Here is a 13,681-nt window from a genome sequence, read left to right as displayed (position 1 = left end):
GCAAGCCTAGTGTGCGTGCATAGCTGGGTCTGATGTCTGCAGTGTATCTTGGCTAATGTTATTATACAACGTGCTTTTTTCTGTTTTAGTGTTTTTTTTTTTGTTACTCTTATAATTTTGATATCTGTAATGATATTTCTTGCAATAATTTGTTATATATAATTCTTGTTCCATTTCATTTAAATATGTTCCTATTGGTGAACACACTTTTCTCCACTGAGCTGCTATAAACATCCTGTGTGTATGTCTCTCTCTGCACATTGGAGCACTCCCACAAGTCTTCTCAGAGTGGAATATAATTTTAGTGAGGGACGATTCATGTTAATGTTCCAGTCGCTGCCATAATGCTCTCCAGAATGGTGCCAGGACTTGGGAATTTTCAAAGTATACATACGCTTTAGCTTGTAATGAAGCGTATTCAAATTTTAAAACTTTTTTTTTTTTTGCCAATTAAAGGCGGTCAAGTGATAGCTTGCTGAGTTATTGTTTTCAGGTTGCTGATTATTCATGAGGTTGAGAAGCCTTTTATGTTTATATACAGACACTAAAGAAGACATTTTTATACTTTTAAAGGATGTCCCAGCATGTCTTCCTCCCACCTTGCCCCACACCTCTGCTACATGCACACTTGTCCTCTCTCATTTCCCTGAAAGGCCTTCACATTATATGCTGTTCCCTTCATCTGGATCAGTCTTCTCTCTGTTCCTTAATAGCCCCTACCATAGCACCTCTTTAAACAGGGAAAGACAAAATACAAAAGGGAAGGGAAGTGAAAACAGGGATGTGGGTAAAAGAAGATTTTTGTATTTTATCTTCCTCTGTGTAAATATTCCTTGAGTCTTTTACAAAATGAATGCATTCAGATATTATTTATACAATAGACACATAACCAGATTTCTCGTTTCTGGCCTAGCATATAAGGAGCTTAGAAGACACTGTTCCACCATAATGAGAACCTGAATAAACTGAGGAATCAGCCACTCTCCTTGGGTCCACCAGGTAAGTGAGGTCACAGGATAAACCACTGCCCCATAACTAGAGGAAAACAGGCTGCTGGAGAGAATGACAGCTACTAGAACAGTAACTCACAAGCAAAATCCTCCGAAGGAACCAGTGCTGGGTTTGCAAAACCTGTCATTGATGAATTACAGGACATGCAGCATGGATGAGTGTGTAGGTCAAAAACTCTAGAGTAACCCAGTCACTGGGTGCTCCATGTTTTGTGAATTTCATCTCAAAGGACTCCACCAGGACTTCACATTAAAGAGTGGAGAATGGTTGCTTGTGCTTCTGGCAAGAGGAGGGGGAAAGAACTGACTTTGAAATACCAGGGTACTCTGTTCCTCTTACCAAGTCCTACACTCAGGGAAACTAGTTAACCAGAACTTCACCCACTGGAGGTCAATCAAAACCTAACCCAGGGGACTCCCCAGTGGCGCAGCAGTTGAGCGCCGCACTGAGAAGCCATCCGCAGCCTCTGCAGCGCTGATTCAATTCCCACTGGCCAGGGAGACCCCCACATGGCGCAGCAGACCTCTCTTGCCTAGCTCGCTGCTACCCTCAGCTGTGTCTTTGGTCCGTCTGCCTGTTCTGTTCCCTGCTCTGGCTCTGGTGAATTCTCTCACCCTCCCACGCTTCTGACCTATACCACAGTTCTTGTATAAAATAAATAAATCTTTTAAAAAAAAAAAAACAAAACCTAACCCAGCTGGGGAAGTGAAGTATACATCTCCAGTCCCTGTAGCCATCCTGCCCCACCTGAGGGTGGGGGCTGAGCAGCACTGGTAAAGTCCACAGTGCACAGGCTCAGGCTCACAGGAATACAGGATGCCTCCCCTCTCCCACACCTCACCACGACATTACCAAGGGCTTCGTTCTTGGGCCCTTTACCCTGTATGTCCTGTCTGACTACCCAGCAAGACTACCTACGAAGAGAAAAGACTCCCTAGGAGACAATATAACGCAGCTTGATGAGACAGTGTAAGCATCAGAACCAGCCTCAGATGTCTCAGAAATGCTACAATTATGAAACCCTGGAATTTAAAACAACTCGGATCCCTGAGCTTGAAAACATGACAATGGGAAATTTTAAAACTGAAACACAAAGAGAAAGACCGAATTGGAAAACAGAAAAGTAGATTGGCTTGCAATGACTGGGGGACAAACACCAGCATGTATCATTCATGATGGCATTCTCCGATGGAGAATAAAGAAAGAACAAAAAAAAAATGATTGAAGCTATAATGACTGAAAACTTCCTCCAAATTGTTGTCAGACAACAAGCCACAGACCCAATCAACTCAGAACATCACCCAGGATTGAAAAACAAAACAAAAAAAAAAAAAAAAAAAAAAAAAAAACAAAGAAGCAAAAATCCTATGCTTACACAACTGGCAGATAAACTTTAAATCTTCAGAAAATCAAAGATGAAATTTTGAAATAAATCAGAAGAAAAAGCAACTTACTTCCTTACTCACAGAAGAACAAAGACAAGAATTTTATCTGATATCTCTGAAAACTATGAAAGGAAGAAGAGAATGGCATGACATGTTTCAAGTGGTAAGAGAAAAATACTCTGAGCAATTCTTCTCAAGGTAAAGGAGAAATAAAAGGTTTTCTCAGACAAACAAAAATGGAGGGAAATTGTTGTGCATCTATCTGCCTCCCACAAAGTGTTCAAAGAAATTCTTCAAGGAGAAGGATAATGACACAGTCAGAAACCCATGTCTCCACCAAGAAAGGAGGAGAATTTACAGAGGATGAGAAGTTGAAGGTGGAAATAGAAGCTCCTTCAACTGACCTAGCAGATAACAGTTTGTTCAAAATAATAACAGCATCCACGTCTGTACACAGACTTCTGTATGTATATAGCCTGAGCACTCCTGAGCTTTCTTTCTGGCCTCTCTCCAGTATTCTCTCTGGGCTTCTCCCTCAAACCCCTGCCATGGCCTTGTCTTCTTGTAGTGGTGTGTCGTTGTAGAGACTAAGCATGGATATATACGTGTGTGTGTATAGACTAAACTCAAGTATGGATGTACATATACAAGTTTGTTTGTATATGGACTAAACAGACTCCAACCATATAGCCTAGCAATTGTGCTCCTTGATATTTACTCAATGAATTGAAGCAATATCCCCACAAAAAGTCTGCATGTGGATGATTTTAGCAGCTTCCTTCATAACTGTCCAATCTTGGAAGCAACAAGTTGGGAGCAGATAAACCAACTGTGCTACATCCAGACAGCGGTTCATTATTCAGCACAAAAAGATATGCGCCAACCAGCCATGAAAACCATGACAGATCCTAAATGCATATTACTATGTGAAAACAACCAATCTCAAATGGCTACTGTTGAAAACAAATCCCTGCAATAGGTGCAGAGTTCAGATTTCAGAAGAAAACAAAGTGTTTTAGTAATTTATCACTTCAAATTGAATGTAGAGCCTACCACCGTGTAAGACTTCTGAGTGACACTGTCCTCTATATTATCTCTCCATTCTTTCAAAACCTGTAAGACAGGGCCTCCCTGTGGCACAAGGGGTTGAGCATAGCGCTGTGAAGCTGTCTGCAGCCTCTGTGGCGCAAGTTCGATCCCCTGGCTGGCCAGGGAGCTACCCATATGGCGCGGCGACCTCTCCTGGTTCACCTGCTGCTCCCCTCAGCAGTGTATTTCAGTCAGGCAGCTGTTCTGTTCCCCACACTGTCTCTGGTGAATCCTCTCACCCCCACAACTCTGGCCTGTACCCCAGTCCTTGCATACATAAATAAATAAATCTTAAAAAAAAACATATGACAATGTTATAGTCATGATTTTAATTGTCTAATGTGACAAATTCTTAGTTTTCTTTCATCTGAGATTATGTCTATATTGCCTCATTCCTGCAGGATGTGTTAACTGATATGGATTTCTGTGTGGAAATATGAACTTTTTTTTTTCCAGCATAAAATATATTCCACCGTCTTCTGACAGCTATGATTTTTAATGAAATACATGTTTGTATTGAAATCACTGTTCCTCTATCAGTAATGCCTTTTTCCCTTCCCACCTGTTTTTTTTTTTTTTTTTCCCATGGATAACATTTCCTTGGTTTACTGCAGGTGCTGGTATAGAAATATCTTTCTGAGATATGTCATGGAGTGTATTGCCTAAGTTTTCTTTCATGCATTTTATGGCTTTGGGTTTTATGTGCAAGTCTCTTATCCTTTTTGAGTGGATTTTCATGGTCTCTGGTTGGGTCTGTCATGGGTCCATGACTGACGATGCCATGGTTCTCAATTTGGATCACTGCCAGGTCCAGGAACAGTGTCTCAACCTGCGAGGTCTGTACTGTCCCCTACGAACAGACAATGTGATGGTAAAACAACTTTAATATATGCCTGTGCTCACATGAGTAGAAGCCATTCTCTGCATGGTATGCTTTTGTTCCGGAAGGAATGCTGTGCCATCGGAAAAGCTGAGAGAAGCATACTTTTGAAGGATATAGTTCCTTGGCAGTGGGGGTGGTGGCCTGAGGCCCCAAGCACCGTGGACTTGTGATGTCAGGGTCTGTTTGGGGACTGGCCTCCCTGAGTGGCACTACCCTATTTTTGCTTCAATCCCTCCTGTTAGGGTAGCTGTGACCCTGAGACACTGAATGTGAGAAAGGAGGCACACACAATGTGCTCCTAGCCATACAGGCTGTGATCTGTCTACCCAGTGTATCCCAGAGGCCTGTCCAAGAGCTGCACAGGTCCAAGTTCATTGGGACAAGAGTAAAAGCAAGATGTGCAATAAATTTCTCATAAAACCAAATTTGCCTGTTTAGAAGGCCTGTCCTAAATTTTGAGGTTACGCCCTTATGTTTTGTACAAAATTCTCTTTGTTTTAAGAAATCAAAGTTAAAGACAGTTTAAATTTTTATTTTCATTTTATTTTAAATATGTTTATGTCTTTATTTGAGCAACCCTTCTACCCACTCCCGAAACAGCACAACCTAATTTTTGGTGTATCAAGTGTTCTGCATGTCCACTGGTCCAATAAACGTAAAAAGGTCTAGTTCACTGCTATAGTTACATCCAACCCCCATGTGCTGGCAGTAAAGCTGATTTGGGTGGAGACAGAGAGCTTTGGGCTTGTATCTGGGTGTTGAACAGAGGAGGTGCCCTGGATCCCTCCATATTCGTGGGTAAAATGGCAGTGATCTCCTCTGGATGTCAGCAGAGCAGTTCTGGGAGGCTCCACAGGGCTTCCAAGGAAGCGGGGACAGTAGGGCTCCTCCTTTTAGTTCTCATGTGTGGTGATGACTTGGACACACATCTGTGCACTTACATGACCAAAGAGTCCTCACAGAATTGACAACGGCTTGAGGTTCCTTCCAACCACTGTCAGATTGAGGGGGGTACTGGTGTAGCCAAGGGAGTGCCCGAGGTGGTGGTGGTGGCAATGCTGGCACCTGCACTAAGTCTTCAAGAAAAGGTGCTGGTAAGACCAGTTTGCTGAGACCAGAAAATGCCACATATATCCAAGAAAACACAGAATACAGAATTACAAACCCTCCAGAATGATGAACCTTGACCTGAAGCTTTTTTTTGTACCTGGAGGTACCTGGCAGCAACAATTAGCAAAAGAGGTTTTTATCATCATCTAAGGCTCAGCATTTCCCGAGGTACATTGTACCCTGGTTTACATCATAGAAAAATAAAATCCTATACAAATGAAAGTGTCTTTTGTTCTTTACAAGCTGAGCACTCAATATTTTTTTCAGTGTATTTCTGGAGAATGAGGACCACAGATAATGACTCCTTTGCCTCTGGATAAACTCCCTCTACAACCCCTTTCCATAGGAACATTATGTTGGAGGACCTTTGGGGGAAAAGCAGGGAACCCTCCCCTTTCTGCCTTTCTGCCTAAACTGATGGGAAGACTTCTGCTCACATCAGGGCCTGGAACACACCTGCATCCATCATAGAAGGGACAATTCTGAAGCCAACAAAGGAGTCATTTCAGGCACTTGTGCTCAGCAGAACACGTCTCAGGGGTCTAACACACATGTCACGGGCAGCAATTCACTGATAACAAACCAGGGGTTGAGGCCAAAACCAGGGATCACCTTTACTAAATAGCCAGAGACCATGCTGAGCATCTCACAGGAATGAAGTAAGTTAATGCGTGTCCTTGGCATATAATGTGGAAAGTGTCAGAGAGGTAGGGTGAGAGGGAGTTAAGATTCAAACCTGTGTGGCCCTTGGCTCTGACTCTCTTGATTTGTGCACTTTGGGTGGGGGTGTCCTGCAAACAAACCCTCAACCCCTGTCACGGCAGTGAGTACCTGCCTGTACACTAGATGGCCTGCACGGTTCAGCCTGTTGTTCATACACAGCACAGCTCATTGTGTCCCTGTGTCCCAGGACAACCATTGCCTTTCCCCAACTGGGCTGGCTTCACACACTGGACTTGTCAGGGAAGTGCCGCAGGAGCTGGCGGATTATGGTTGGCAGTCCCCAAGTGTCCCCAAGTGTTCAATGAGGGTATGAGAAGGGATTCCTATTTGACTGGGGAAAAGTTGAAATGTCCCTCTTGGGGAGGAAAATGAAATGCTTTTCAATAAAGCAGGAATTTGTGTTTCTTCTTAAAAGGAGGAGAAAGTGGATGGCACACATTTCTCACAGGTGTTTTTTGTGGTTAAACCTCAGTCAAGGATAATGCCATGATCCCTGCCTCAGAAGCTAAAGCACCACATTCCTCAGGCCATGGTGATGGGCTGCTTAATGTTTAACAAATATTTCAACTCCCTCTGAGGTGCTGAAGCATCAGTGCCTGATGAACTTCCAGGTGCCATTTTAAAGTGAGGACACAGAAGAGAGCAGCTATTTCAGAAAGGTCATCAGTAATCCATCCTGTGACTCAACTGCCCCTCTATAGCCTGGTGACTTCTAGGGCCTGAGAAAGAGGAAACCATACTCAGGCCCTGCACACCACCCTATTCCTGTATGTCTTCATAACCCTCCTTTCCTTCAGTGCTGGTGCCACACATTCAAGGACTTCCTGTGTGGAAATTATCTTGTAGTTCAGTGTCTGGATTTCTGAGTGTGAACCCTATCAGGCTGGTAACATTTTCTCAAAATTGCCACCAGTCAAAGCTTGCTTTAGGCTGTTTCTGTGAGGCTGTTCCAGTTGTCCTATTGCTGACTTTTCTCTGTTGTCAAGTTGGGGTGAGATCTACCTCAACTGGCTTACATTTATTGGCTTTTTTTTTTTTTTTAACAATTTTGAAAGAGTCCCCCTGGTGGCCTAAGGCTTAAATCTCAGTGCTATCAATCTCTCACCACTGTGGCCTGAGTTCCCTTCCAGGTCAGGAAACTAACCCTCAAAGGGCACAGCAGCCCTCTCCTGTCTTCCCTCTGCTCCACTTAGCAGTGTATTTTAATAAATCCACTTGTTCTGTTTCCACTCTGTCTCTGGTGAATTCCCTTACCTCTGTATCTCTGGCCTACACTCCAGTTCTTCTGTGCAAAAAAAAAATAATAATAATAATAAACAATTTCAAGTAGGTAACTTTGGGCTTGTATGTCATCTCAGAATGATCGTTCTTCCACTCTTTATACTCTCCCCGACCTTATACCTGCTCACCGGGCTCTAGGATCAAAGGTGGAATGGATTTTCATTTGCTAATAACAGTATTTTAACTTCCATATGGTGAAATCTTTTTCATTACATCCGATGAGCTGACTTGAGATGCAGACTAGGCTAGGAACTTTTGAGAACATATATTTGCAAAATGAAGAATTAAGGCATAATATATCATGTGTTCACGTATCATATATTTATATATATCCAACCAGAAGTACTTTATTGCACAGTTATGTCTGTTTCATTAATTTTATTTCCTTGTTTACCATTCATTTTTGTCAATGGCCAATACTTTTCAATAGAAAAAAATTAAGGAAATTAATTAGGTTTTTAAAAAGTAAGCCATTTAGTGTCAATTAAAATAACAAGCATATAAAGGATTTAGAAAATCACCCTAGCATACAAAGGATTAGATTCCAGCTAGAGATTATGAAACATGAATTTCATAGTCAATCTTAAATGAGTCATATATGTTCACATTTCATGATAATATATTTATTGTAACCTTGACAAACTGAAAATATTTTTATTATTTGATTTTCATAATTATTAAAAGATGTCTTAGTAAAAGCAATCCAAGAACTCAACCTATTACAGAAAATTTGAATATTTGATGCATTATTATAATCATTTTCATTTCAGCTTATTGTCTCTTTTGCATGTACAGGTTTCCCTGCTATCTGAAAATGAAATTTCTATTGGGTTTGGTTTGGAAAATTATTTCTGGGGACTAGGAATATTTTAAAAAATCTCTCTCAACAGATACTAACAAATATATTTTATGAAGCCAACATTACACTTAACCAAAAACCAAACAAGGACAACACAAGAAAAGAAAACTATAGGTCAATCTCTCTAATGAATACTGATGAAAAAATTCTCAATAAAATCTTTGCCAAAAGAATCCAACAATGCATCAAAAAGATAATTCACCATTACCAAGTAGGATTTATTCCAGGCACATAGGATGCCTCAACATCCAAAAATCAATTAATTTAATCCAACACATCAACAAAAATGTTAAAAAGATATGATCATACAGACAGATGCTGAGAAAGCATTTGACAAATTTCAACATTCATTTATGATAAAGGCCCTCGAAATTCTCGTGATAGAAGGAACATACTTTAACATAGTAAAGCCCTATATGACAAACCCATTGACAATATCATTCTTAATGGTGAAAAACTGAAAGCCTTTTCCTTAAGATCTGGAACAAGACAAGAATGTCCACTCTCACCCCTGCTTTTTAATATGATACTTGAAGTTCTAGCCAGAGCAATAAGACAAAGACATACAAGGAATACAAATAGGGAAAGAAGTAAAACTATCATTATTTATGATATGATGATATACATACAGAAATATATGATATACATACAGAACCCCAAAAACTCCAGAGAAAAACTCATGAAAATAATCAACCAGTTTAGTAAAGTAGCAGGATACACAATCAACACACAAAAAACCATTAGCTCTCCTATATGCAAACAATCAATCTGGAGAAGAAGAATTTTTTTTAAAGATTTATTTATACAAGAGCGGGGGTACAGTCCAGATGTGCAGGAGGGTGAGAGGATTCACCAGAGACAGAGTGGGAACAGAACAGGTACACTAATGAAATACACTGCTGAGGGGAGCAGCAGGAGAGACGTGAGAGGTCTGCTAGCCATGAGTGTTGCTCCGAAGCTGGTGGGGATCAAACCAGCACTGCAGAGGCTGCAGACAACTTCACAGCACTGCGCTCAACAAACAGCCTGTGCCACGAGGGAGGCCCTGAAAAAGAAGAAATTTTAAAAAATCCCCTTTGATAAGGGAAACAAAAAAAAAAATCAAATACTTAGGAATAAGCCTAAGAGGTAAAGTCCTAGACAAAGAAAACTATAAAACATTGTTGAAAGAATAGAAAAGACACAAAGAAATGGAAAGACATCCCCTGCTCATGGATCGGAAGAATTAACATTATCAAAATGGCCAATCTACCAAGGGCAATCTACAGATTCAATGCTATTCCAATGAAAATTTCAATGACATTCTTCAAAGAAATAGAACAAATATTGATTAAATTCATATGGAAATACAAAAAAAAAAAAAAAAAAAACCTTGAATAGCCAAAACTCTCCCAACTGAAAAGAAGGGAAACAGAGGTCTAACAATCCCAAACTTCAAACTGTACTACAAAGCAGAATAATTAAAACTGCATGATAATGGAACAAAAATAGACACACAGACCAATGGAATCACATAGAAAACCCAGAAATAAACTCACATATTTATGGACAACTTACTCTTTGACAAAGGAGCAAAAAATATGCAATGGCACAAAGTTTGTTCAATAAATGGTGCTGGGAAAATTGGACTGTTACATGCAAAAGAACAAAGCTAGACTACTAGCTCTCACCATTCACAAAACTTAACTGAAAGTGGATGAAAGAATTAGACATACAACCTAAACCATAAAATATATAGAATAAAATATAGGCTAAACACTACATGACATACATCTCAGTAACTTTTTAAAGACACATCACCTAAAGCAAAAAAGTGAAGGAAAAGATAAACGTCTGGGAATATATCAAATTAAAGAGCTTCTGTACAGCAAAAGAGACAACCCACTGATTGGGAGAAAAAATTTGCACTTCATACAACTAAAAAGAGACTGATCTCAAAGACCTACAAAGAACTCACATGACTCAACAAAAACAAAGTAAACAATCCAGTCAAAAAATGCTGAGAGAACTTGAAAGACACTTCTCCAAAGAGGACATGCAAATGGTGAAAAGGCATATGAAAAATCATTCGACATCCCTCATAATCAGGGAAATGCAAATTAAAACTGCAATGAGATGCCACCTTACACCAGTAGGAATGGCACATATTAAAATAACTAGCAACTACAAATGTTGGCAAGGATGAGATGAAAAAAGAACTCTTCAACATTGCTGGTGGGAATGCAAACGGGTCCAACCACTATCGAAAGCTGTATGTAATATGCTATTACAATATTTTCATATTGGTTGTCTACATTATTTTTTGTAAGCTTGGCAACAGAAAGATTTGAGGATTTCTACTTTGCCTATTCTCATGGCTAGTAACAGAGCCCATAAAATTATAGAAATTTAATAAATGTTATTTTGGCTAATGAGGGTGAAATCATTAGGTTTTACTCATTGTGAATAGCTAGATACAAGAATTTGCATTCTTAAAATACCATCAAAATAGGGCCTCCCTGGTGGCACAAGGGGTTGAGACACAACCTATGAAGCTTTCCTCAGCCTCTACAGCAAGAGTTCGATCACTGGGACAGCCCGGGAGATCACTAGGACAGCCATGGAGCAACACATATGGCACAGCGAACCTCTCCTGACTCACCCGCTGCTCCCTTCCGCAGGACATTTCGGTCAATTTGCCTGTTTTGTTGCCCACCCTGTCTCTGGTGAATCTTTTTACCCCCACACCTCTGGCCTGTACCCCAGCTCTTGTATGCATAAATAAATAAATCTTTAAAAAAATACCACCAAAGTAATTAAAAAAATGTCTCTGATAACTAGTTAAGTTTGGTTTTTCAGGCAAGTCAGTTCTTGGCTGAATGTGTAAACTTCATCACACTTGCTAGTGATTCTGTGCACACTGACTTGACACTCCTCACAGTAGAAATGACAATGAGTAGGAAATAAGGAACAGCGCAGCATTTCTGAAATGAACTATAAAGATGGTGCACATGGTTATGATTATTTGTCATACTGGATACAGGTAAAGCAGTTGGACTAATTATTTATTTTGATTATTTCAATAGACACAATGTTGCTTGTACTGCTGGTGGTATTTTGGAAGCACAGGACCCTCCCCAGCCCCTGTAAGGTGCAGCTACTATGGTGCACACACTATCAAGTCTCCCAGCGCCCAGCACCACGGTCCATTTGGCTCCAACCCCACTCTGCTCTCACCCTCGCCCTCCCCTCTGGGTGCTTTAGGTCTATAGTCAGTTTGCAAGGGTTAGTGTTTAAGCCTGTCTGTCTCTGGCCCTTTGTTCGGGTTCTCCATACTCCACATATCAGTGATGCCAGCTGGTATTTGTCTGTCTCCTCTGCCTTATTTAACTTAGCATAATCCCGTCAGCTCCCTGTGTGCTGCTGCAAATGGTAGGATTTTATCTTATTTGGTTGCTGAGTAGTGTTCTGTTGTGTACATATATCACATCTAGATGGATTCATTTGGTCTTGGGCAAGTAGGCTGTTTCTGTAGCTTGGCTATTGTAAGCAGTGCTACAATCAGCATGGGAGAGCCATTTTCCTTAACATTAGTGTGTTTGAATTCTTCAGATTGATAACTAGGAGTTGAATGACTGGGCCCTATGGCAAATCCATTTTTAATCGTAGGAGACACCTGCATACTACTTTGCATGGGGACTGGATAGCATATCATCCAGCACTAGTGTGGAAGGGTTCCCTTTCCTGCACACTCACAGCGGCGCTTGTTTCTGTTCTTTTCAATCCGGGCCATACACATAGGCGAGACATGGTATCTCGTAGTGGTCTTGATTTGCATTTCCCTAATTATCATATGTTCCGTTTGCTGTTTTTAAGGCTTTTTTTGAGAAATCACTGTTTAGCACTTCTGCCCATTTTGATTGGATTATGGTTTTCTTGCATTGTTTTTATGTGTATGAGTTCTTTGTAGATCCTTGATCTCAGTCCCCTGTCAGATAGATGCTGTGCAGCATTTCCTCCCACTCAGTAGTGTGTCTTTTCGTTTTAGCAATAGTTTCTTTTGCAGTACAGAAACTTTTTAGTGTCATGAAGTCCCAGTTGTTTATATTCTCTTGTTTTCCTTGCAGTTGGATTCAAATCCACAAAAACTTCACTGAAGTGCATGTCATGAAGTGTTTTGCCTGTTTTTTGTCCATGTGTTTAATGGTTTTGGGTCCTATATCCTAGTCTTTTTTCCATTTTGAATTTATTTTTGCATATGATATGAGAGAATAGTCTAGCTTCATTCATATTCAGTTTTTCCAGCCCCATTCACTGAAGACACTTTCCTTGTTGTGGTCTGATGTGACTGGACATCTGGTGTGTCTGTCCACTTGGAGGTGGACTCCTCTGGTCACTACAAGTGTGGACGCCCATGCCTCTTAGGCCTCAGGAAGACAACTTGCACCTGTGCAAGAGATGCACCACACCATGGACATGGGACAGTTAGAAAGATTGATCCTCCTGTTCCAGGAATGACTTAGTCCACCCTTGTGAGAGGTGCAGCAGCCATTATGAAACCCTGGATCACCTGGATCTGGGTTATCCCCAGTGGGGTGAGCAAGACAAAGTGTTGCTGTTCTATCTGGGTGTACTTCCAGAAATGTCTTTCTGTGGGAGTTTGTTACAAAGTAAAAGTGTATCAAACTGGCAAGAATATGATTATGTAGGGTAACAGCTCTTAAGGGTTCACCTGTATGTTGTACAATGATTCCCCTTTCATTTTCCTTTGCATTTTCTCTTAACTAGGAAACATCCTTATCCCTCAGAGTAGTACAGGGTCAGCACATAATTGTCACCCTCCAGACTGTGTTCTAGAATGCCAGGTTTATGGAAATCAGTGTGCGCACTGCTTTAAATTAAATCATTCTCAAACCAGAATTGTAAAGTATGCAGAATATCATGTAGGGAGATTTTACGAATAGGTTAAAAGTCACCTCATTTTCAGATGTTATGAGGTTAAAAATATTTTTAAAAATCTACTTTTTATAATTTTTTCCACTATCCTGCTTTTGATATCCATTTCTATTAGTTAATAGGAATGTTAAAATCTTTATGAGATTTTAGTAACAAATCTTAGCAATTTAACAAGGTGGCCATAAAGTCTGAAAATATTGACAATGTGTTTTGCATAAATTGAACGCCCTCGTTTGTTTCTCTTGGGGTGAAGTAGAAAATTTTGTCGTGGAAACCAGACACACAAATTGTCTGGGGCACATGTGATGTGTGTGTGTAGTAGCTGATGGCAACTAGGTTCAATGCACAGGTTTGTTGCAGTTCTGCAGAGCTGACTGAACTGGACTGGTGAGTGAGGGGCCACTT

Source organism: Talpa occidentalis, unplaced genomic scaffold, assembly GCF_014898055.3.
Source record: "Talpa occidentalis isolate TD23 unplaced genomic scaffold, MPIMG_talOcc4v2.1 talOcc4.7, whole genome shotgun sequence".
Lineage (NCBI taxonomy): Eukaryota > Metazoa > Chordata > Mammalia > Eulipotyphla > Talpidae > Talpa > Talpa occidentalis.
The sequence above is the reverse complement of the archived record's forward strand: the minus strand, read 5'-3'. Positions refer to the sequence as shown.